Source organism: Podarcis pityusensis (assembly GCF_964106645.2).
Source record: "Podarcis pityusensis genome assembly, chromosome: 1".
In the NCBI taxonomy this organism is placed as follows: Eukaryota; Metazoa; Chordata; class Lepidosauria; order Squamata; family Lacertidae; genus Podarcis; species Podarcis pityusensis.
The window spans coordinates 106,767,423-106,794,210 of NC_138028.1; the positions used below are offsets into that span (position 1 = coordinate 106,767,423).

At 42.6% G+C, this 26,788-nt stretch overlaps 1 long non-coding RNA gene across 1 annotated transcript; it reads right to left on the minus strand.

The window, feature by feature from the left end:
* Nucleotides 1-10,723: 10,723 nt before the first annotated feature.
* LOC308479571 lies at nucleotides 10,724-13,754 on the minus strand. The gene is made up of 3 exons (XR_013987731.1): nucleotides 13,666-13,754; nucleotides 13,429-13,585; nucleotides 10,724-11,175 (listed from the first exon to the last, which is right to left on the minus strand). It is a non-coding gene; the product is annotated as an uncharacterized lncRNA (long non-coding RNA).
* Nucleotides 13,755-26,788: the final 13,034 nt, after the last annotated feature.

Below are 26,788 nucleotides of genomic sequence, written 5' to 3' on the forward strand. Positions count from 1 at the left end.
CTTTGAGAGTGTCAACAAGGATGTCAACAAGGGACAGGGGTGTTCTGGTAGAAATTGTATACTTGGACTTTCAAAAAGCTTGTGTCTTTCACCTAAGACACTTGAGTAAGCTTCGCAGGAGCGGGCAACAAAATGGCAACTACTGTTCAGCATAAATAAATGTAACGTGATACACATTTGAGCAAAAAAACACACCCTTAAGTTCAAAACTATACTGATGGCATCAGAGCTGGTCAGAATCAAACCAAGGGTCCATTTAGCTTAGTACTGTCTGCTCAACTGGCAGTAGTAATATTTTATAGCACTGCTGCCTGAGGGTCAAAGTTCACATAACGTGGTATATCTTCTTACTATATTTTAATTAAAAGCAGTGGAGAGGAATTCTTCCAATTTGATCACTCATGACTCTCAGGTGAGGGAGCTGTAGCCCTCTCAACTCTGACTTCCCTGATTCCCTGAAGCTGCTACAGCACCTCCTCTGTAGCTAATAGCAGTGGCAGCAGGGAGCGAAGTTGGGGAAATGGTCCAAGGGGGGGAATAAACATCCCTCTCCCAGTTCCGTTGCAAACAGGGGCCCCATGGCTGCTTTTAGTGAAAGCAACAAATGCTGGAAGAGTTCATAAAGTGTAATTTCACCATCAGATCCCTTTTTTAGCTAGAGGCCTGGGGGACTGAATCGAAGACCATCTTGAAAAATAACAACAGAAGATCAAAATCTTTGTTAATATGATTGTAAGTGACAGTAAGGGACGCGGGTGGTGAAGAAGAAGAAGAAGAGTTTGGATTTGATATCCCGCCTTTCACTCCCTTTAAGGAGTCTCAAAGCGGCTGACATTCTCCTTTCCCTTCCTCCCCCACAACAAACACTCTGTGAGGTGAGTGGGGCTGAGAGACTTCAAGGAAGTGTGACTGGCCCAAGGTCACCCAGCAGCTGCATGTGGAGGAGCGGAGACGCGAACCTGGTTCCCCAGATTACGAGACTACCGCTCTTAACCACTACACCACACTGGCTCTCGTTGCTCGGTCCCTGCTCCTGCCAACCTAGCTGTTCAAAAGCACGTCAAAGTGCAAGTAGATAAATAGGTACCACTCCGGCTGGAAGGTAAACGGCATTTCTGTGTGCTGTTCTGGTTTCACCAGAAGTGACTTAGTCATGCTTCTGACCCGGAAAAACTGTCTGCGGACAAACGTCGGCTCCCTCGGCCAGTAAAGTGAGATGAGCGCCGCAACCCCAGAGTCATTCGTGACTGGACTTAACTGTCAGGGGTCCTATACCTTTTTTCTTTTTAAGTGACAGTATCATATAAGTAATTCTGTCCAGATTCAAAAGATTCTCCCCAACAGAATTGATGTTAGATGGGCCATTGATTTTAACAGAACCCATGTTGGACTTGTGTCTAATCCCTTCTTCCAGCCCCAGTGCTGGAAATGAAAGAGCACCCTTTTACTATTAAAATTTACTACTACTATTATTTATTACTACTAAATTTCATTTCCTAGCTAAAAAGTGAATGCCAATCAAATCTCTTTCCAACTGGAAAAAAAAAATAGCAGTATGTAGAGATGACATCTTGGTTCAAAGTGAACATTAAAGCCTTTTCTAGGAGTTAAGAGCTGGATCCACTTGCAAGTAAATGTCTTCAAGACTTGGGGCAACGGGGTCATCACGTTCCTAGAATGTTGCAATGAACAGAACGGTGCCAAATTGGAATTTCGCCCCAATCTTTATGAAGAAAAAAGTATACCCCCTTTACTTTTTCAAGAGCAAGAAAAGCCTTTCAATTAACTGTATTCATCACACGAACCAAGTACAAAGTATATAAAAAAGGAGTCACAGAACCCTTAAGGATCCCTAAATACACTTATGGTAGATCCAAGAGAAGTATCATCATTGTGGGTCTTTGAAGTGTGCTTTGCTTTCTCAGGCTTTTCCCACTCCTTTGCCGGTGAATGGGCTTCACCTTGCTGGCCCTGGGCAAGGTAGGGGCCTAGCACTGTAGGGGCAAACATCACTGTTTATTATGGTTTTCAAATCCTTGATAGGATTGGGAAAGGGTGTACAATTTAATGCAGATTTTAGCCAAATGCATTCATGTGGCACTGTCATTGCAATCATCAAACACCCAGCCACCCCTGACTTACATTTCATGTTATCCTGGAACAATACATTAGGAATTTCAGTGAAAGGGAAAATGGTCATTCTGCCGTTTTCATTTCTTCTCTTCAAAGAGCACTGTTTGCAGTATAAAACACCAGGTTGAAGTTCACAATTTGTTTAAATTTGTTCCACTTATCTTTCTTTATACACTATTTACGCGAGGTTAAGAGAATGTGACTTTATAGCTTACAACATTGTTAACATGCACTTGATCATTAGAAATATAAATGATACTTAAAGCTTCATCGGTATAACCGGATTTAAATATAAAGCAAGTATGCTTTAAAACAAAGAACTGTCAAGATTTTGTCACACCTATCAAACCTGTCTTCTCTACCCCAATGCAAAGAATAGCTGGTTTTTTGTTTCAGGCTGATGAACATTTTCTGTTAAGCCTTTGGCATACATAACCCCTTAGCTCCCTGCACCTCACTGTAACTAAGGATGCAATCTTGAATACTCCTATTAAATAATAAGTCCTACTTAACTGTGACGCAGTTCTTAGTAAAAATGTTTAAGCCATGTGCTGTAAGTCAAAGCTCCTGTAACAACAATGAATACATATTATTCTATTGATCCGTACGTCCTATGTTGTCACTCTCATGTTGAATGTCTCACTTTAAGCTCCTTGGGGCAGGGACTTCTCTTCTTGTGCTTTGTAAAGCGCTATGCACATTGTAGGTACTATGTAAATACCCTAATAGTTTTTCATAATTCTCACCAGTGACAATGATCTAATCAAGCCAAAGAATCTGGCAAGTCAAACGTAGTTTATCACCAGTCTGGCTGCCCATGTCCAGCTTTTGCTGGTCAGGTGGGAATAAATACACATTTTAGAAGGTACCAAGTTGCACAGAATACTCAATTTTTGAAGCCAGGTTGAGGAACCTCAGCCACAAATCCTTATCCTGACCTGACCAAACTCTACCTTGCCGAATTTTTGTGCATGTGCAATATCAATTCCAGCTTGGGAACATGGTGAGTAACATGACATTGTATTCCAACCCCCGTACATTACAAAGTCATGCAGCGACTGGCTATTTTCACAAGCGCTTTGATTGCTACAGTCAAGTGACTTGGAGGCAGTGCAGGCAGCGGCAGCGGCTGAGGTGCAAGCAGAAGAACAGGGAGATGCAGATCAAAGCATTTTAAAATGACTGGTCCCTTTGGCAAAGAGCAATGAAAGGGTTACAGTAAAATCATTCCACTCATGGGCACTGCAGATGGGAAAGTTAAGGGTTACAGAAAGCAACACCTGAGGATGTGCAAAAAATGTTGATTTTTAGCAATGCAAGACTTGCACAGCTGCAAGAAAACCCCAACACAACAACCCTAAATTAAATTGTGAAAATATTAAAGGTTCACTGGATCAAAGTTAGGGTTTGTTATACGTTAGAGAACTACAAAACTATTTGATCTAACTTATGAACAGGCTAATTTGGAGTTTGGGTGTCATTACTAACTTTGAGAAGTTCTGCCGTCTTCCCAAGCAGGATATGGTGCATTGCGCACTGCAGAATGTAGAGGTACTTGACTCATTCGAATGCTGCCTGAGTTAGTCAACTAGACTGCCCTCAGATCTGAGACTGTCTCCAAGTTCAGTACTTGAGGTTTTCGATCGGATAGGGCAGGAAGTCAGAGCAGAACCCTCTGGGCTGAGAGATTTACCTGCGTTCCCTTCCTCCCTATACAGCAATGCCAAATAATAAATGTTATCATACCTGGGGATCCAGTCAGGTTGGTATTCCAAGACTAAATCATTGCAGCGATGGTGAGGGTGATTAAAATTAAATCCCCACTCAGCGATGCCCAGCAGTCCACACTTAAACTGAAATGTGCTTAAGGCATGGGGTTTTAAAATGTATGAAAGTGCTTTCCCTTCCAAACTGGACTTCCCATCTCTCCTCAACACAGAAGTTTGACTGAGTATATCAGCTTGCCTGTTTCCTTATGCCTGTTCCTCTTCTTCATCTCCTCTCCTACTCCTAGAACACCCGTACTGAAAAGTGTCACATGTGTACCCTGCACACTGACAGGATGGGGAACCTGAAGCTTGGGTGAATAGTTTAAGATCTTATTGTGATTTATCTGGAAATGGTTCAGTTTGGTTGTGTACGTTTTGATGCATTTTATTTATTGTTTTGTTATGTTTGTAATGATGTAAATCTTTTCATGTTGCAAGCTGCCTTGAGCATGATTTGAACCATGGAAAGGTGGTACACAAATATGATGATGGTGATGATGATGAAGAAGAAGAAGAAGAAGAAGAAGAGGAAGAAGAAGCAGTGTCAACGGGTTCATCAACTCATTTTAGCATTGTGGGGCTGGCTAGTTAAATTCATCATCATCAAACCTTTTATTGGCATCACATACAAACATCAAAAACAAATCAAGGGGAGATCCCAAGATGGCGTCGCTAGAGGAAGCATCGATTTGAGCTCCGTGTCAGTTGTACGGTTTTTATTAGTTTTTATTAGTATTATCAGCTTTTTATTAGCTTTTACCAGTTCTAGTATTTTATCACTTGGTATCTTTTCTTAATTATTATAATCACAAAGTTTAAGCTAAAAGTTTTAGAGAAAGCCCTGGAAAGTCTCGGAGAAAGCCTTAATTAGCTCCAGCTCGACTCAATCTACCAGCTACTTATCAGCAGGAGAGGAGATCAAATGCCCTAATCTTGGAAGGACACCGAGCTTCCTGATTTACGGCAAGTTAAACTGTGTCAGGATGTGGCCAGCTCTGTGGGCATCAGATGGGAGAGGCCCAACCTACCCTTCTTCACGATAGGCCACCAGAAGTGAGTGCTGGCCATGCCTTTGGGTAATTTGCAGTAGATTGACAAGGATTTCTGACTCCTGGATGCGAGGTTCAGTGGGAGGTTGGCCACAGATGCCTGACCTGATTTTTACTTACCAGTGGGTGTTTCAACTCTGCAGTTGGGCTTATTTTATGTTTGTCACATGGTTGCCACTCCTCCATCATTCCTGGCTTTCATTTTGCACTGGTAACGCCTGGAATTCCAAATGCACCAATGTATGTATTGAATTCCATTGTGCCTTGTGCTCATTGGAGGAAAGGCATGGTATAAGAGAAATGAAATACCTTGATAAATTACATCTGGTGCACTCCCTACACAAGCTTCCCTGCTCCTTGCCAAATCCCCCTTTTCCTCTTGTGTTAGTAACATGGTGGGAACTACATGTGGTAGAAAGGACTGGAAGAACTGATGTCAGAGATCTGGAAATGCCCTTTAACTTATTTTATTTCAGCTTACATTTCTGTCATAAAGAAATGAGTGGAGGTGTTTAAACTTATATTCAAAGAGGATTTGTCCATTTTGCCAGTGTAATGTTTTTGAGTGTGCAAATGTAGTATCTTTTCAAACAAGCTCTGTTAAATTGTTATGTTTTACAATACAGCATAAAAGATAATAGCCTACCTGAGGAGGAAGAGGAAATGGGAAGATAGGAAGCTTATTATTATTATTATTATTATTATTATTATTATTTTATGCCACCCATCTGACTGGGTTCCCCCAGCCACTCTGTGTGGTTTCCAACAAACTGAAACATAATACAACATCAAACATTAAAAACTTCCCTGACATCTTCAGAAACATCTTCTTCTGAAAGTCAGATAGCCTACTACTGTACTATCAAGCAGAAGTTCTTTCCAGCCCTGCCTGGAGATATCAGGATTTAATCCTGGGACCTTTTGCACACGAAGAAAGTGCTTTTCCACAGAGCTACAGCCCTTTCCCTTTGTTTGAGGATCCTTTCCCATTCCAGACCTGTCACTCCCACCCCCTCCCTCCAATTCCTCCTGCATTTCCTCCCTTTACCTTTTCTGTACGCGTTGGTGGCAAAACAAACCTTTCAAGACGTTCCGCCGCAAGAAAACGGAACCTTTTTTTGTTGTTGTTCTAATCAGGATCTCCCACTAAAGATGCAAAGGCGGGTAAGGCCTAGCTAATTGCTGAAAAGTAACAATATGGTTTCTACTGCTTTTCAGTATCTAATACACTTTTAGGAAGGAATGGTAATCAAGGGCTTAGGAAGCACAGTTGGGACCAGATTTGGTGTGTTTAAATGCATAATTACTGTAATGCTTCATTAAAAATGGCTTTTTAAAAATCATTGCAGACTAAGGTGATTTGCATAGTTACTTAGAAGCACCTGACTTTCTTCAACCATCCCATATTGCCGCCTGAAGCACTGTGCTGGATGCTGTTCCTCTCTCTCTCCGTTGCTACAACTTTCTCTCACCTGGTCACCAGCTCCACTTTTCCTGTGCTTCCCAGAAGCCACCTTTGTGGCCTACCACAACCCTTCTTCTAATCTCAGTATCTTCCTCCTGTGAAATACAAGCTCATATTCTCTCTTCATAGAAGAATCATAGAATTGTAGAGTTGGAAGGGGCCCCGAGGGTCATCTAGTCCAACCCCTGGCAATGCAGGAATGTCAACGCAAGCATCCATGACAGATGGCCATCCAACCTATGCTTTAAAACCTCCAAGGAAGGAGAGCCCACCGCCTTCAGAGGGAATCCATTCCGCTGTTAATCAGCTCTTACCATCAGAAAATTCTTCCTAATGTTTAGTCAGAATCTTCTTCCTTGTAACTTGAAGCCTTTGGTTTGGGTCCCAGACTCTGGAGTAGGAGAAAACAAGCTTGCTCCATCTTCTGTGTGACAGCTCTTTAGATATTTGATGATGGCTATCATATCCCCTCTCAATCTTCTATTCATCATGCTAAACATATCCAACTCCCCCAACCATTCCTCATAAGGCTGGTTTCCAGACCTCTGGTTGCCTTCCTCTGCACATTGCAGCTTGTCAATATCCTTCTTAAATTGTGGCACCCAGAACGTGACACAGTTTTCTAGGTGTAGTCTGACCAAGGCAGAACAGAGCAGTACAATGACTTCCCTCCATCTCAACACTATAGTTCTGTTGATGCAGCCTAGAATAGCATTCACTTTTTTTTACTGCTGCATCACACTGTTGACTCATGTTAAGCTCCTAGATACTTTTCACATGTACTACTGGCAAGTCAGGCGTGCCTCATATTTGTCCTTACTGAAATTCATTTCCTTCATTTTGACCCTGCTCTCCAATCTGTTAAGGTCATCTTGAATCCTGATTTTGTCTTTTGTGGCATTAGCTACCCCTCCCAGTTTGGTGTCATCTGCAAATTGGATGAACATCCCCTCAGTTCCTTCATCCAAGTCATTTATGAAGATGTTGAACAACAACTGGCCCAAGACAATCCTGCAACACCCCACTTTGCCAGTTTTTTGGGGGGATGACAAGGAACCATTAGTAAGCACTCTTTGGATTCAATCAGTTAACCAGCTACAAAGCCACCTAACAGTTACCTCATCCAGGCCACATTTGACCAGCTTCTCTACAAGAATATCATGGGAGAATTTGTCAAAAGCCTTACTGAAATGAAGATATACCACATCCATAACATTCCCCCGATTCTTCCCACATTTCCCCACTCATGTGCTGTTTCTTTCGCTGTACCCAGTAAGTTTGGGGGTTTACAGAACAAAGGGGAAACAGAGTTGGCCCAAAACATTTTGCTGCTTGAGACAAAAAAGCAAATGCCGTTCTCCCTCGACCTTGAGTCACAGCACCTAACATCCAAGACCAGCCAAGCTATTTCCTCCCCGCTCCCCACTTAGTCATAGCTTTAATGATAAGATTAAAGGTCCAAGTGTTCACAGCTGAGGCTGAAAATCCCAGAACCATCTTTCCCGATCCCTGGCAAAACAAATTGTTGTTGTCGTTTAGTCATTTAGTCGTGCCCGACTCTTCGTGACCCCATGGACCAGAGCACGCCAGGCACTTCTGTCTTCTACTGTCTCCCGCAGTTTGGTCAGACTCATGTTTGTAGCTTCGAGAACACTGTCCAACCATCTTGTCCTCTGTCGTCCCCTTCTCCTTGTGCCCTCAATCTTTCCCAACATCGGGGTCTTTTCCAGGGAGTCTTCTCTTCTCATGAGGTGGCCAAAGTATTGGAGCCTCAGCTTCACGATCTGTCCTTCCAGTGAGCACTCAGGGCTAATTTCCTTAAGAATGGATGCATTTGATCTTCTTGCAGTCCATGGGACTCTCAATAGTCTCCTCCAGCACCATAATTCAAAAGCATCAATTCTTCGGCGATCAGCCTTCTTTATGGTCCAGCTCTCACTTCCATACATCACTACTGGGAAAACCATGGCTTTAACTATATGGATCTTTGTTGGCAAGGTGATGTCTCTGCTTTTTAAGATGCTGTCTAGGTTTGCCATCGCCTTTCTCCCAAGGAGCAGGCGTCTTTTAATTTCGTGACTGCTGTCACCATCTGCAGTGATCATGGAGCCCAAGAAAGTAAAATCTCTCACTGCCTCCATTTCTTCCCCTTCTATTTGCCAGGAGGTGATGGGCCCAGTGGCCATGATCTTCGGTTTTTTTATGTTGAGCTTCAGACCATATTTTGCGCTCTCCTCTTTCACCCTCATTAAAAGGTTCTTTAATTCCTCCTCACTTTCTGCCATCAAGGTTGTGTCATCTGCATATCTGAGGTTGTTGATATTTCTTCCGGCAATCTTAATTCCGGCTTTGGATTCATGCAGCCCAGCCTTTCGCATGATGAATTCTGCATATAAGTTAAATAAGCAGGGAGACAATATACAGCCTTGTCGTACTCCTTTCCCAATTTTGAACCAATCAGTTGTTCCATATCCAGTTCTGTAGCTTCTTGTCCCACATAGAGATTTCTCAGGAGACAGATGAGGTGATCAGGCACTCCCATTTCTTTAAGAACTTGCCATAGTTTGCTGTGGTCGACACAGTCAAACAAATTAAATAGCTATTAAAAAAAACATGGCTGCCTTTTCCTGAAACCCCAGCTGAGCTGCTTGAGGCAGCTGCCTCATTTTGCCTAATGAAAGGGCCAGCACAGAGGGAGAGCGTGATCCTCAAAAAAGAGCATTTTGTCCAAGTGTTGTGTCATTTCTGTAGGAGAAAATAAAGTGAGAGTGAAGGAAAGGAAATTGAGTAGGGACCCCACCCCTACCCAACCTCCAAAGTCTGACTACAGAAGAAGCAAGCTTTGGCAAGATTTAGATGGGGGTGGAATATGGGAAGTTATTCTGCTCCAATGGAGTAATGGAATGAGAGGTGGATCCTGTTTCCCCCCAAATAAATTCATAAACAAGCTCTGCTTCAGCCACTGACAAGAAGCTGAAGCAAGTCAAAAATGCATGTGGGGGTGGAGGATGAAAAGGGGGCACACCCATATCCCATTTTTACATTGTTAGAGATAAAAAATCAAATCAGCTGGGATGTGAGAGTGTAGGCAAGTCATGGTGTGAGGGTAAAAGAAAGAGAGGAAAGGAATGTGAGCCAAGCACTCAGAGCCCTGTCCCCCCCCCCCCTTCTACGCCATCAGGGAGATAAATTGATGCCATGGTATTTATTTCAGATGTCCTTGATGTTATGAGCATGCCTATGTGGGGGTTTCCCCCCTGCTCTCGTATCTCTTTAAAAAGATCCTCAGTTACTATGTACATGATATCATCTGCCAGGGTCTTTGAAACCTCTGCTTTGCATTAAAGACAAAGAATTCCGTCTCAATTAACACTCTTCGAGAGTTTCCTGGCACAGGAACATAATTAACTCTTTGCTGGCCTGGCTAATTTCTGCGTTTTAAAAAAAGTAGTCCGATAATAACAAAATTGGAGCACTCAATCCACAGGGTAGCCATTAAGCCCACTCCCTTATTGTGCAGCTTGCATTCAGACCACAATTACCGTCAGAGAATTGCCCGGGAAGCGGCTCCTTGTACGCAAACAAGAATACCATTCATTAAAGACCTCCTCTTCAATAAAATACAATCTATACTTTTTTTAATGAATATTTGAGAAAGAGAAATATAATTTTGGCTTCAGGAACCTGCAATATGATTATTATTCTTTTAATAACATAGTCGTCGCGTGCCCCCCCCCATACATTTACAGACAGATGTTAGAGAAGGGAGCAGCAGAAATGAGATGGATGGTTGGAGAGCCAAGGCTTGTGGAGGGAGAGAGGGGAGAAAAGCAGAGATGATGGCAAATGAAGTCAGAGTTAAATAAGGTTTTCCCAGTTTTGCATTTTAAAAGGAAGCCCCCCCCCTTTTTTTTTAAATAACCCTGTGAGTTTTAAGGGTATTCCTTTTCCAATAGATTCTATTTAAGCCGTTTCGGACTAGTTAAACATTGAAACAGGGAATGCTAAAAACGCTGCCATCTCGGCCTTAAAACACACTACTTTTAAATCCATGGGTCTTTTATCCACTGCAGAGATGCATTTTGAATCAGGGTACAATGCTGCCAAGTATCTAGCAGTGTTCCAAGCGGCACACTTACTTCCGTCTATTTCTATATACTGTTTTCATCTTTTTAAAAAGACAATATAGCTGGTTATTGTTTTAACCCTTTCTCAAGAAGTGGGAGGGGGGAGGGAAATTAAGTAACCCCCTAACCCACCTGGTATATCAGGCTTTTTAAAAAATAAAATAAAATAGAAATCGATACTATTTTCTGTGAACTCTGAACATCGCCTCAAGGCTTGGAGGTCAAAGTTAAAAATGTGATAGTGTGTATATCTCGTTTTCAGCACATATCTGTAGCAGATATATTCGTTCAATACAACATGGGCTTATATTTATGGCCCTGTGGGTAACATTGAAAATTACAATTCTGGTAAACATGGTGCGGCTGTATCACCACCTCCATCCCAGTCCCATCTAGTCATATAGAAGTCAGCAGTTTTCTTTTGATAAATTGTGATGCATGTATAGTACAGATGATGATACAGTCTTTGGGCTCTGCAGGCTTTCTGCTTACTTTTAAGGAATACAGTGACAGGGGCTCTGTCCCTTGCAACACACTCTGATGGCTCCAAAGCAAGACTTCTAAGATCTACCTCCTAACCTTCTTCTTGGCAGGTCACTCTGATGGTGGAGAGACAGATGGCTTCGTTAACACTGAAAATAAAGGTGACAAGAAGTGTGATCAGCACCAATATTTGGCTACAGTTATGATATGCCCCCACTCCACCCCCCACTGTCCAGTTTCTTATGCAACAGGCAGTCTATAGGTCTGATGAAGGAAGGGGAAAGAGTGGAGAGTCTAACTGTTAGATTAATACATTTCATAAATTCTCACAAAACCTGGAGCCCCATTAGGGTCAGATTGCAACTGGCAAGCCACATGTTGAATATTATTCAGTAGAGAAATGCTGTAAGTGCCACCTGTTATTTGTGCAGCCAGACGTAGTGGTTTCTGCTGCATAAAGAGCTGATGAGTTGCCCTGTACTGTTATCAGATAAGCCTCTTGCTTATAAGGTGGGATTGCAAAGGAACAGAGCAGGAAATTTTTCAGTGGGAAAGAGGCACAAGAATAACTGGGCAACAGTGTTTAATTCTTAGTTTTGCATCTCAGACAAAGTTGTTTTATTTTTACTTAAAATATAGTTCTATGCCTCCTTCTGTTTGGAGGATTTCAAGGCAGTTTACAGCAAGACTATAAAACATCCACAAAAAACAACATTAAAATATCAGAACAGTGCTTTTTTTCTTTTTAAAAAAAATGTTTAGGGGTACTTTCATTTTGACTCAAGAAAATCACCATTTTATGGTTCAAATCTGGAAAAATAAAGACAGTAAATGGACAAAAGTACAAAGAACATGCATTACTCATATTGAAATACTGCCCCTCAATGAGGCCAAACTTTCATCTGTAGAACTCCACACATTCACATTGCACACTGCTTCACACATTAAACGCTCGCTTCCGTCTGAGACTCAAGAAACACTGGGAAAGGAAAAGAAGCCGCCATCGGGGGTAGCAACAGAACTGACAATTCAGTGTTAGAGAAGAAACTAAACAATTTCAAATTTTTAGTTTCTTCTCTCATTAGATTCACAAAATGTTTAGGGGTATGTGTACCCCTGCATCCCCCCAGAAAAAAAGAACTGTATCAGTATAATAACAACCAGAGTAGTCAGTGGAAACAATCAGCATGTTGTCAATGTTGAGAAAGTGCTCGGGCAAACAAATCCTTTTAACATATTCCGGAAACCTACTATAGTTGGATCTCACCTCACCTCATTAGGGAGACTATTCCTCATGGTAGGAGCCACCACAAAGAAGCCCCCGCCCCCTTCTTGGTTGCTATGAGACAGATTATTGCACTCTGTGCCACAACCAAGAGGGTCTCATCTGAATATCTTAGTGAACAGGTTGGTCTGGTTGGAAGAAGGTGTTCCCTCAAGTAGCCCGGTCCTAAGTTGTTTACAGCTTTGGAAGTCAATAATAAAAATTTCGGTCAGTAGCTAATTGCCAGCCAGTGCAGTTCCTTTAAAAAGGATGTCAACAAGGTAAATTGCTCCAGTCAGGAACCTCATCGCGTTCTGCATCAGCTGCAGCTTCTGAACCAGCCTTAAGGGCAGCCCCACAAAGAACGCAATACAGTAATCCATGCTGAGTGCAAATTATTTAGGGAAATAATAATGCTTTGTAAATTAAGTAGGGGAGGGATTATGAAATAAGAATAATAACACAATAATAATGTTATTAATTTTACTTCTGCCATTTTTCTCTTTGCACCATCTGGCTGTTATTAATATGCATCCTTCCTCCCACTCCAACATCTTTTGCCCCGCAGGCAACAGCAACAGAGAAAGGGTTCTGACACACTACCAAACCCCATCCATCCTGATGCACAGAAAACAAAAGTCTGAGCTGTATAATCCAGCTGGTTTTGCAACCTGCCTTCCTTCACTGCAGACAGTGCAAATTCTCAAACCTGCATCAGGCCATGATTTGGCCAAACTTTACAAAGACTAGCCTCCACATGCACTTCAAATTTACAAGGAACATCATAGTTTGAAAGAAAAGCGGGTGTGTTATTATTTTCTAACTGTGCCGAAATGATTTGCTAACTGAGCATTGCTGGAAGCGGATGCAGCCTGAGGTCCCTGCGACCATTTTCAACATGCAAGCCTTTCCCTCGCCTGCCTTCTGCTTTCAGGAAGAAAAATCTTCCCGAGCCAGCAATCCCTGCTTATGTGTGCCACTCATGCATGGAGTGAAATGTGTTAACCTTTAAACAATTTAGAAGTTGGTGCAGTTAATAGGCAGGACAGATAGTTACAAAGTCCTGATTAACTACAGAATACAGAGACATGTGAAAACTTGTACATAGCAAAAGAAAGAGACAGCAGCTATTACTTACCAGCCCGACACACACAGGTATGGCTCTGGTTGGAGTGGGATTCAGAACAGCAACATTGCCCTCTTTTGGCAAATCAGGGCACCATGTGTTTACTCCTTCCAGGAATTCAGGGGGCCTTTTCCCCTCGCAAGCAGGCTGCTGCGACAATGGGAAGCAGCTGAAAAGAAGAGGTTTGCAAAGGGGATTTTTAAACATATCTATTTTTAAAGAACACCCTCCACGGAATATTCTGCTTACCAATAAGGACAGCCAGCAGAAAGTTCAGAATGCACAGAAACAGCTGAAAGACGGAGCAATGCACTGCTCTGAATCACTGCAGCCCACTCTCGCTGCCTTTGCTACAGTGAGTCACACTGAATGTCTTAGTCTGTTGCTCAGAAGTTGACTTCTTTTGCAAATCTCATACTGTACGAAGAAGAAAATTCTATGGCAGGCGTTGGCGATACCTTATTGCCCACATGCTTCCGGAGGTGGGGAACCTGTGGTCCTCCAGATGTTGCCAATCCTCAACGCCCATCGCTCCTGGATGTTTCCCATGCCAGCTGGGGCTGTTTGGGGGCAGGGGCATTTGTGTAGGAATGCCACCATAGAAGCTTGAGTAGAAGCTTAGAATGGTGAAAGAGCAGCAGCAGCAAAAAAAATATCCACATCTCACTCTGTTTCATTCATAGTACTGCAACATTAAAAACTTGTCTAATATGAGATATTTTTCAGATGCCAGCTCAGCAGGCCACTGGATCTCTTCAGTGACCTCCCACAGACCTTCCAAGTGTCCCTATTCTCCAGGGACAGTCCAGGATTTACAAAAGCCGTCCCGGTTTCTGATTTGATCCTGGTATGTCCCACTTTTCCTTACAACATCCCTAGTTTTTTCAGAGAAATTTTGGAGTGTATGGAGTTATCCGACCCACAAGCCATCTGAAGTCAGATCTGTATAGGGAAGTTTTTTTAATATTAAATGTTTTATTATGTTTTTATATATGTTGGAATCCTCCCAGAGTGGCTGGGGCAACCCAGTCAGATGGGTGGGGTATAAATAGTAAAAATATTATTGTTGTTGTTATTGTTGTTGTTTAGTTGTTTAGTCGTGTCTGACTCTTCGTGACCCCATGGACCAGAGCACACCAGGTACTCCTGTCTTCCACTGCCTCCTGCAGTTTGGTCAAGCTCATGTTCGTAGCTTTGAGAACACTGTCCAACCATCTCGTCCACTGTCGTCCCCTTCTCCTTGTGCCCTCCATCTTTCCCAACATCAGGGTCTTTTCCAGGGAGTCTTCTCTTCTCATGAGGTGGCCAAAGTATTGGAGTCTCAGCTTTAGGATCTGTCCTTCCAGTGAGCACTCAGGGCTGATTTCCTTCAGAAGGGAGAGGTTTGATCTTCTTGCAGTCCATGGGACTCTCAAGAGTCTCCAGCAGCACCATAATTCAAAAGCATGGAATTCTTCAGCAATCAGCCTTCTTCTCCTTCTCCTACTCCTACTCCTTCTTCTTCTATAGGATGTCCCTATTTTCATCAGAGAAATGTTGGAGGATATGCTTCCAGGAAACTTCAGGTTAGCTTCAGCCTGCATTTTGAACAATCAGTAACAAGTGTTCAGTTCGGATTTGGGACAGTGTGGAGTAATCAGAAGACATTTTGTTCCTGGTCATCACAAACCATGTGATGTGCCCAGCAGGGCTGGGCGAGGTCAGGTTTTCAACATTGTGATATATTACCAGCCAATCACTGCGATCTGACAATACACCACAATGTTGAAACTGTAAGCTGCATTGGCCCCAGCCTGTGAGGTGCAGGATGAAACTGTCACAGCTCTCACCACGGGAGCTGAGGCACTTTCACCCCAGCACCTCAAGGGGCTGAGGACGACGCAGCTTGCTTGCCTTGCTCAGCTGGGTGGCGGGAAGGCTCCCACTCATCCCCAGCCCAGCGGGCTCTGATGTCCCTCCTGCTCCCTCTCCCCAACTGAGTGAGCCCCACGTCTCTCCAGCTCACACATGAGGCATAGGGGCTCACTCATCTGGGGGCAGGGAGCAGTTTAAAGAAGCAGAGGGAGAAATAGATTGTATCGGCCCGTCAATACAGCTTGCTTCTCCCTCTGTGGTATGAGCTTGATGGTGGCTTCACCCGGCAGTATATCACAGATGAAACCGCTGCTGCTCCTGAGTCCCTCTGCTACCAGTGGCCCAATGTTGAAAGCGGTGCTGGTAGCAGAGGGACTCAGAAGCGGTCTCAATTTCACCCCTCATACCAGTCCTGGGCGATGTATCAATACATCGCCTAGGCCTAGTACCCAGGCTTTATTGGGATACTGAAAATTGTAATCTGAGCTTCTTATTTGGGGCCCAGCTCTCAATTTTTCACACAATTGAGTTATGTATTTTGGGGCAGTGCTTGATTTACAGGTGTGGGAAGGCAGAGGGGCCTGGCCCTCTTATCTTTTCTATTCCCCATAGCTTGGGGGCGGGGTATAATTTTGCAAAAATTGTGGAGGTCAGGGGGTAGGACTTTCAAATTTCATCCAGGGAAGCTCTCCCCCAATTTTTTTTTGAACATTTATTTTGGAAGTGTTTTCCTTACCACAGCAAACTGGGATGTTGGCTAAGGTTCAGAACATCAGACAATCCCGTTGCCACCCAGTGACTGAATTCATGCTGCTTCTGCAAGTGGTTGTGTAGGTTTGGCTCTGACCTACCCCTTTCCCACCTTGTTGAAATGGTGATACGATCATCTGCCTTGAGGCAAGAGCTGTGTCTTTCAGCCATAGCCTGTTTCTCCGTTTCTCCCCAAGCTGGTGAAAACAAAAGCAAGACACACTGGCTATGCAGCAGCTGCCCTGTCGATTGTAATGAAGGTACTGCACTACAGAAACCTAATAAAAGATTTCGGGTTTCATCCAGCGACATCTATTGCTACTGCCTCGGCCTGTTTTCTTTTTCTAAACTGTGGAAACAGGCTTGGAATGATGCCTCTGGCTTCTGTTTCGTAACCTCTTTTGTAAGCAACCTGGTTCTCCAGTGAAGATTTTCGTTACTGAAGCTGCTGCAAATTTTCCATCAGCTGCCACACTTCAGCTGGAATGTTACCTACAAGTCCAGCCCCACCCTGCTGGCCGTTCTGAAAAGCCCCTGCCCCCAACAACAACTTGATGTTGACGTTAAGACACAGGCTGAAGATTTCCAAGTGAGTGAGAGAGGAAGACATCTTGCATCATTAGTTTTCCTTTTGAATTAAAAGGTGGAAGGGAGGTGTCGTGTTTTTCAGTTCTTTTTGTGCATTTACAAATCCGCATAGTTTTATATGAAAGCAACACAAATGTATGTCAAATGCTCTGCCTGTTCCTGCGGGATAAATTGAAGCAGAATCCAACCATAGGGCTTGGCTTAGGAGAGGAAAAGGCACCATAAGTCTCATTTGGATGATGGCACAGTGAAGGAGACCTGGAATCACGCTTCCATGGCACATGCTAATCTGTCCCAGTGTAATCTTACTATCAAACGTTGATGGCACAAATTACTTTAGAGCAATGTGTAATTTAACATCTGATTATTTTTTCCCAGTGAGTAACTCATATCGCTTTTTTTATGTCGCATCCAGAACTACCCAGAGACTGTATCAAATGGGAGTGCACTTTGGCTCATGTAAGGTCAGGTGCCTGATTTTTTGCTGATTCCCCCCTCCACTCCCCAGAAAAGTTGCTTCGGAGCAATAGGAGATGTTTTGTGTTTTTATACTGTGATTTTATGTTGTGAACCACCCCAAGATCTACCAGTATAGGGCGGTATACAAATTTTTATTAAAATCATAATCATAATAAATAATTGTGTGGTGGACCATGGTGGATGGGAAAGATCAGGTAAAACTGGGTGAACCACCTTACATGAACTGAAGCAATTTTGACTACCACATTAGCTACAACTTCTGGGCCTCAAGGACACCACGGTCATGCCCCAGCGGCACTGAACGCATGAAGGGAACTTGGTATGAGCAGGCACTCACAGATGCTCTTCCAAAAGAAAGGGAAATGTTTTGTGAGCAAAATGGAGAATACCCTGTTCAAAAAAGCTATATCCCCCTTCGCAGAAGGGAACAGAAAACCACTGTGTGTAGACAGTGCCCTGGTTTACAATCCAGGTGATCTCATAGCTGCGTTTCAGATGCTGCTGGACTACAACTCCCATCATCCTTGACTATTGGTCATGCTGGCTTGGGCTTATGGGTGTTGGAGTCCAGCGACATCTGGAAGCCACCACATTGGTTACCGCTGTCCTAGGTACAAGGGGGCCCTAAACACCATAGGTTTTACTTTCTGGTTTTAAGCTGCCAAGAGCCGCTTTTAAAATAAGATTATCCCTGCTTTTGCATTTAAAAAATGTGACTATTTAGGGTAGAACAATTGCCCTGAATGTAGAGAGTTCTAGGTTCAATTCCAGGCATCTCCAGGGAGGGCTGGGATTGTATTTTGCCTGAAAGCCTGGAGAGCCACTGCTAGTGGACCAAAAGTCTGACTAAGTATAAGGCAGCTTCCCACATTCATGATAGCTCAGTTGGTAGAGCATGAGACTCTTAATCTCAGGGTTGTGGGTTCAAGCCCCACGTTGGGCAAAAGATTCCTGCATTGCAAGGGGGTTGGATTCGATGAACTTCGTGATCCCTTCCAACTCTACAGTTCTATGATTCCTACTCCAGTGGATCATATATCCACCAGACAGATACCAGATCTCGTCCTCACAGCTATTTCCATATTTTCAACTATTTCAGCTGTATTCTGTATTCTGAAGACCTTACAGGGCAAGTCTACATATGTCTCCTGTTAAGCAAGTCTGATAGGGCTCAACAGACTTAACTCCTAGGTAAATGAAAACAGAATTGCTGCTGCAAATACTGGGAAATTAGAAACAAAATTGAATGCTTTTGAAGAGGAAAACATGGAAAGGTTTGTTATCTCACATTTTTCAATCATTATTGACTTCAGATAATTTAACTGGAAATAATTCAGAAACAGCTTGCCAAGGAATCTTTAACCAAAGGGTTGGCGCTATCTGCACGTAAAAGAAAACAATTTTACTGTTTAGGGTTTGTAGGGTTGGTTTTAAAACACCTTTTGAGCTCAGCAGAATTAACAAGAATGGAAAAAACCCAGTGCATTAAAAACAGCTAGTCAGCAAGATTTTAAAATGCCTGGAATACTTTAAAAGCCTGGGAGAATAAAAAGGGGTTTCTCCTGATGCCTAAATGAAAACAGCATAGGCATCGGGCAGAGGGCTTTCCATAAATGGGCACCATGGCTAAGAGGGAACGAGAGAAACTTCTCTCTTGTCACTGTCCGTCAGCTGATGAGAAGCTGCTTATTCAAACCCCTAGATCTCAAGCCCTTTAGAAATTTAAACAGAATTGACATTCGGCGAAGCTTTTTTAAACCCTGGTGTGATATTTTTGATCCAAATAGGCTGTGCCAGCCAAAATCCTGGCACTTCTGTGCCTGCTGAATTCTATGCCTACTGAAGTTTCAAAAGTATTTTCATAGGCAGCCCCACATCCATTTTTCCCCTGAGCTGTTTCCTACAGTAATGATAAACGTTGACAGAGTTTCCAGACTAATGCAGATTGATTTGTTTCATCTATGATGGGATTGTCTTAAAATTAAATTATTTTGGAGGAATGTTCTGTACGGTTGGCTTGGTGATTAAACATGCTTTGCTCCTTAATCTGTTGGTCATCTTGCTTAGATATATGAAGAGTGCTAAGAATGAGCTTGGAACTCATTGACTGCAGCAAAAAAATATTCATAGCAAGTAAATGGAGTGAGCATAAACGCCCAGCCTTGAAAGACTGAATTGCTAAAACATGGAGGATTGCTAAAATGGCTAAGCTAACTGAATATGTACACTTAAAAGATGGTAAAAAAAGAGGAAAGGATCCGAGGCAATTCAGGGATACAGTTTCCATTCATTGGTGTTGTAATCATAAAGTATAATGTGGATATTATTAAATGTAGGACATTTCACCTCATTTCTAATATAAAATAAAAGATAGTTTCTGCCTTTGTGTGACCAAGGAATGAAACCTGGGTCAGGGTCATGAAAATGAACTGACAGAATTAGCAGCCATGCACTAGCTAAATTCTCAGTGGATTGTAACCAACTGGTATACATCCGGTGACAGAAAGCTCTTGGATTCAGTAGAACCTTCTGTCAGCAGGACAGGGTTCAGGGTGATCTTCCATGATCCCCTCTCCACCCTGCAGCCCTCCATTCCACCTCCCATGCTGTTCTGAAAGGTCACCAAACAATCTGGAGCAGGTTCGAGAGGGGTGGGCCAGGAGATCCCTTCAGCCCCTGATCTACTGACAGATGGCTCCATTGGATCAGAGAGCTTTCCATCAGCAGAGAGGTCCTGATTGGATACAACCCAGTGATCCCCATGAGTTATATTGAATTAGACAAAATAAGTGGGCTCCAGTTTGAGTCACAGCTGATGAGGGAAAAATTAGTTCCAGGCATTGGAGTTCAGCCATAACCCTCCACTCATGAGTCCACTACTTTGCTTTCTTCCATGTAAGTGAATGGCTGTCATTTTGCTACCATGGGAAAAGGTAAAAACTATATACTTGGAGAACACCATTGCGAGAGCCTAAGCTTGCAAGATCACTGGGGCAGAATGTACAGAGGCTGTTCCCCTCAATAGTCTATTAACATATGAGCTTTCTCTGCCTACACTTGTGGGGAGGGGCATTTTGTGACTCATATAAAATAATGAAACACCCATGATATTTCAAGGTGGGCTGGAGAAATCTCCAGTTCTTGTCGGTCCCAATTTAAGTTATTAAATTGTTTAATATCTTTTTGCTTCAACTTCTACCTCCCCTTGGTATTCCATTTCCCAGCTTCTCCCCCTGATCACTCTGCATTTCCAGTCACTATTGGGAAAAGAGAATAATATTGGAAATAGATTGCTCCCCTGGCAATTCCACTACCAAAATTGTCATAACAAAACTTCTGCCTTTTGAAACGCTCTCGAGTGTGACAAAGGAGAATGTTGGAATGGCTGTGTGGACACCATACATTTAAAGCACATGATTTACGTCAAATAATCCTGGGAATTGTCGTTTACCCCTCTCAGAGAGCTGCAATTCCTATCATCCTTAGCATACTATAGTTCCCAGGATTTTTGGGGGGGAAGCCATATGCTTTAAATGTATGGTGTGTATGCAGTCCTAGAGAAAGAGATAGGCAAATGTTTATTACTGGAAAGGCTACTTGTGTCCATGACAGACATTGGACTGTGGTCTACAGGTAAGAGAGCATCACTATTGAATCTCTCCTCCCCACCCTCACCAGTGCCAAACACAGTGACCGCTTGCTTAGAGGCTGTGAGTTCAAGTCCCATCCAAAGGGAGCTTTCAGGAAAGGCCTTTATCTTAGTAGTAGAGTACATGCTTTACATGCAAAAAGTCCCATGTTCAATCTTTAGCATCCTTGGGAAGCATCCCTGTTTGATTTCTTGGACTGCTTCCAGCCAGCACTGAGCTCGATGGACCAATGGTCTGGTTCAATATAAGGCACCTTCCCCTGTTCCTTCCTATACCCCGCACCCATTCATCCCACCCAGGAGACCATGGAGTGGCTCCAGTTCTGAAGCTCATCTGCCCTCATCAGCAGCAACAGCAAATGACTTGGATGCTGAACTATTGGGCAGGGAAGACCTCATCACGTGCAGTTTGCTGGTTGCTCATAATGTGTGCTCTTTTGTGTCTGTATTCAGGTGTACCAGCACAGAATTTCACTGCCAACCTGACAGCACAGTGCCATGCAGCACCACTGTATAAGTTTGAATCTAATGATTCACCTAGTCCTAGGTAAAGGAATCCAATTAATCAGTGGAAATGCCCCATTTCTTCATGGGTTTCATACTCAATTGTGCTAAGTCTACCACTGGCACACAGCTAGCCCACTTCCCAAGCTCCTTTATTCCCTTAAACATTATTTTCATTTGATTCCCCTTTTGATCCTAAGGAATTTGCTTACTATTACCTGCCAGAGAATATGTCCTTGTGCAAATTCCTCCTGACAGCAATATGCAAACTCTTATTATGCTAAAGAAGAGGTAGTTCCCTATAGCCATATATGTCTTCTGTGCAAATGTGCTTACTGACCTTCAGGATCATCCACATAATAGTGCACAAATTATTTGGGCAGTAGTTTTCTTTGGAATTGGGAGTTTTCGTTTATCTCTCCCCCCTCTCCTTAGCCATGCTGTAGGGGAGAATTTTCTCTGCAGAGATCTCACTCTTTTCTGCTCATGATTAAAGTCAGATGGAAAAAGGGACCTTGCATAACTAGTATAAACAGAATATTATTGAGAAAAATGCAGTTGGGAATGGGTTTGCAGGCAATGTAGCGACAAAAGCCACAATCCTGCAAGTACAGCTCTCTTGAATCCCCCAGATGACAGATAATCCACCAAGCTATTCTTTTAGTGGGTCCTAAAATAATGTCTAAATTTGCATCTTGACATATATGTTAGCACAGGCCAATCTGTGTTTTCTTTTGGTGTTCTCAGTTTTGATTATGCATTGATTATGCATCCTACAGCACAGTGCCCCCACTGCCACTAAAGGCATGGAGTCTTTCTCCCCTCCTCACTCATTGCTCAGCAGTGATAGTCAAGCAAACCATCCCACCAGCCTTGCAATCTCAACGTGAGCTGCCTCTGGTAAGAGTGCTGTCCTTGCTTCAGCATCATTGTGTTTGCAAGGAAAAAGGCTTGTTTTTATCCATATTTGCCAATCCTAAAGAAGCGTACTCAGTACCCACTGATGAGGAGATCATGTCGCAAACTGACTAGGTTTTGGACAATATACTGCTTTGTATATTGTCACAGAATATGCTCTGAATTTTCATTTGAGAGTTCGCTATTCGGAGCCTGAAATGCAATGCTTGTTTGGTAGCCACAATTTCATACAGACAGTCCTCTCTGTAACACATCGTTGTTAGTAACTTACAATCACAGTCTTTGGACCAAACTCCTTGTTTGGGGTGAGTATGTTCATTGAAAGCAATTGCATTGACTAACTTAAGTTCATTAATTTCAATGGGTATACCCTTAGTTGGATACAACCCTGTATTTGTGTGTGTGGTGTTGTTTTTTAATCACTGCCAAATTTACCATCCTGAGGCGATAGTTCAACATAATCACTTTGCTAAATCCATCTGTTATAATTCTCTGTATCAGACAAAAGTACAGCTAGCCACATCGTTTAGAAAAAGGCTAAGCTGTTTTACTTGCTAGCAAAGAACTAAAACCACAAGAACCCAGGAGTTGAAATAAGCCTTAAATCGGGCCCAGGGCTTTCCTCACATGTTTTGAAATAAGGATGACAGTATGTGGGGTGGGGTGGGGGGAGAGAGTGATTCCATGACGTGTGACAAATCTGAGCGACGACAGGAAACATGTAAATCACACGTATTATCAGGCCTCATCTGATTGTCTGTACAACATATACAAGTTGAAGGATTAAGTACTGGATGGGCTTTCAGAGCAGGGAAGGTACTGTGTGGGCCTGGTGTGACAACTCTGATTAAGACACTGACAGAGCACACAAAAAAACCCCATTTGTTGGTGTGACATGTCAGATGGATGAAGCATCAGTCTTTGTCCGTGAGAGTTCAGCTTTCTTTCAAAAGGCCGTGCAGATCTGCTGTGGGGGGAACAGGGAGACAAGTAACGCATTTGCTTAATACAAGCAACATGTAAAGCACCTAACAATGAAAATCAAAGTGATTTCTATAGCATTGGTAAAGCGCAGCGAACAATATGATTTAATGCAAGCAGCACTCCCTTTTGCCTCTTACTTCTCCAAAGCAGCTTGCATTATACAGTTAATTCTCCTTCTGCCTATGACTAAATTGTTTAGCTGGCTTTACCTTTGTTTGATATTGAAAAAATAAAATGATGGAAAATTGGAGCTAACAATGTGTTCTGATTATTCCTATGCTATAGAATATTCTCTCAATGTGACAAACCATGTTTATCTCACTAGGGATAAAGAGGGAGGAATTCCGTCTGATTTATATTCATTTATGTGAGCCACTGTTAAACAGCCACATTATTATCAAGCCAAAGACAATACTATATTTTTATTTCACTTTTTCCATAATTATCGGATTTCCATTTTCAAAATTTAACCTAACCACAAGATTGATGTTGGAAAATAAAAATGATTGGGAGAATTAGTTAAAACTATTTTATCCATCTTCTTTCTTCCATGTATTTTTTTATCCCTTCGTTCCTGAGTGCCTAATCTTCTGTGTTCTTAAGAAAATTCCCTAATAGCTCTAGACTGGATATTTCTATAGAAATATGTTGTGAGTAGTGTTGAGACTGTCTTTTTAAAAAATAGCACAAATGAAAGAGACCATTTGCTCTTGATGGAAAATATTAATCGGTTTGTGGAGTCTTGCAATGGCTTCTCAAGCTTTTATTTTAAATTTCTCATAATCGGGAGGAAGAAGGACTGAAAATGAGACAAGGAAAAAAAAAGAAATGCTGTGTAATTAATAGTCTGGTTATAATGCTTGCACAGCCAGCAATGAAATACCTAGGAATGGACAGTTGCATCACTGCATCATCATCATCATCATCATCATCATCATTTATTACTTAAACTCCACCCATCTGGCCAGGCCTCCCCAGCCACTCTGGGGAGCCACTAAAACCACTAAAACCACGATAAAACATCAAACATTTAAAACTTCCCTAAACAGGGCTGCCTTCAGATGTCTTCTAAAAGTCAGATAGTTGTTAATTTCCTTGACATCTGATGGGAGGGCATTCCACAGGGCGGGTGCCACAACCAAGAAGGCCCTCTGTCTGGTTCCCTGTAACATTGCTTCTCGCAGTGAGGGAACCACCAGAAGGCCTTCGGCGCTGGACCTCAGTGTCCGGGCTGGACGATGGGGGTGGAGATGCTTCTTCAGGTATATTGGGCCGAGTCCATTTAACTGCATCCATCAAACTTTTGTTGACAAATAGTCAGATGAAATGACTGGTGGCTCATGACACACAGACATCTGTACCCATCTGTGCTATGTGTACTTGAAAAAGTTGCTTCTTCCTTGCTAGCTAAGCAGCCTGGGACCTAAGACATGTTGAGGGCACCACACTGGTTTCCCGAGCAGCGTATCTCATGTATCATCTGGTTGAGATTTCTACATTGAAGGGGGTTAGATGATATGATCCTTGTGAACCCTTCTAACTCTACAATTCTATGAGTTCAGGATTGATTACATGAGCTATCCTCTTTACTTATTTGTTTTGTGGAAGCAGCTTCTTGCTGAATAGGTTGCCTCATGGAGCTTCACACATGCAAAACTAGATTTTGGCTCTCCACAAGATTACAGCGTTTGGCAAGGCTTTGGGTCCTGTTTCACAACAACCTCCTCACTTCCATCTGATTGTTATTTCTAGGTATTCTTGCCATCCATGGGAACACAGTGGTCTGTCAGTCTCCCTTCCTCATTGTGGGGTACAGCAACAGCATAATGATGTGTATCTGGTTACCTCATGTTAATGATGATTAAACTGGTCACTAATTTAGCCTCCTGGTCATTTTAGCCCCACACCCTTCTAGTTTTCAGAGTGGGAAGGACAGGCAAAATATAATAATGGTATTTTACCAAATATCTTACAAAACTGGGACCCTAAAGTTCATGACTGACCAGAAGTTGATTAGCTGATAACACTGGCAACCAAGATCTTATAAAGATAGGGTTTAAGATTTATTCATAAAAGTATTATTTCCTATTGGGCTCATCATCTGCTCCCATCTTCCTCCACCATAAGGAAGAGACTGGAATCTTTTATTTCCATTTCCAGTTAACCATGGTTTATCAATATGTTCAAACTTTATCAAGAACAAGCTGTTGTTAATCTTAACTATGGTTTATTGAAACAAGCCAACCTCTGGCTTTATGACCCTGGTTTATTTCCTTAAACCATAGTTAAGATTAACCACTGTATAGGACTCAGACGTAATTATAAACTGTGGGTAGGGGTGAGAAAGAAATTTGATTCAGTTCGCATTTGAAGGCAAACCTAACTTGTACTTTCTAAAGTGATGCGAAAACTGAAACACAGTCATCCTTAGAAACTGGCACTTCTCCAAATTTTACAATGTAGGTCTTCAGCTAAGTAATATATGCAGAAATACTTATACAACAGTATAGTGTGCTTAAAAATGAAAATAACAATACAAAAATACATTATATTGGGGAAAACTGTTTTGCAAAAATGTGTAAAAGGTAAAGGTAGTTAAAGGGGTCCAATAATGTGGGTTCAATATTAAGTGTGTTTACAGTTGTTTTAAATGTTTTATTTTATGGTTTTTATGGTTTTTTCCCTTTAATGTAATGACTTTGTTTATTGTGAAAATTAATAAAAAATATTATTAAAAAGGACTGTGGCATTTGCCTCCTAGGATGGGTCATAAGGAAAGGGTGAAAAGAGGTGTGATGTGATTGGCCAGTGAGAATGCAAGGGGGGAATAAAAGTTAGAGTGGGAGGTTTTGAGAGTCAGTTGAGTTGAGTTGAAGTTGAGGTTTGGGAGTTGAAGAAGGAAGAGGGAGGTTTAGGCAGTGGGTTGGTAGAGCTGTATTGTGAGAGAGTGAGAGGAATTGTTAGGTGTCCAAGGGAGTCAGATAGATAGTTGGAATAATCAGTTTGAAGTTGTTACGAACTAAGATTAAGAAACTGTCAAGAAAAACTAACTGAAACCATAAGCTTGTTCCTGCACTTAAAAAGTAAACTTGATTATTGTTTATGTTAACAACTGACTGGACTCCGTGTGTCCCCGTGAGATACGGGGTGGTGGCAGCGGAAAAAGCAATCGCAGAGGCGGCACAGGGTCAATAGACCGTCAAATGTCTGGGGGCCCTGTGTGTGATCGCCACAAGGACCCCTGGACAGGTAAGTCCAGTCAAAGGCAACTATGGGGTTGCGGCGCTCATTTCGCTTTCAGGCCAAGGGAGCCGGCATTTGTCCACAGACAGCTTTCCAGGTCATGTGGCCAGCAGGACTAAACTGCTTCTGGCGCAATGAGATACCGTGATGGAAGCCAGAGTGCACAGAAACGCCATTTACCTTCCCACCACAGCAGTACCTATTTATCTACTTGCACTAGCGTGCTTTCGAACTGCTAGGTTGGCAGAAGATGGGACAGAGCAACGGGAGCTCACCCCGTCATGGGGATTTGAACTGCTGACCTTCCGATAGGCAAGCCCAAGAGGCTCAGTGGTTTATAGTGTATCTTGGGCTAAATTGCATACCCCAAAAATGCATGCAAAATCCTGCCAAATTTTCATG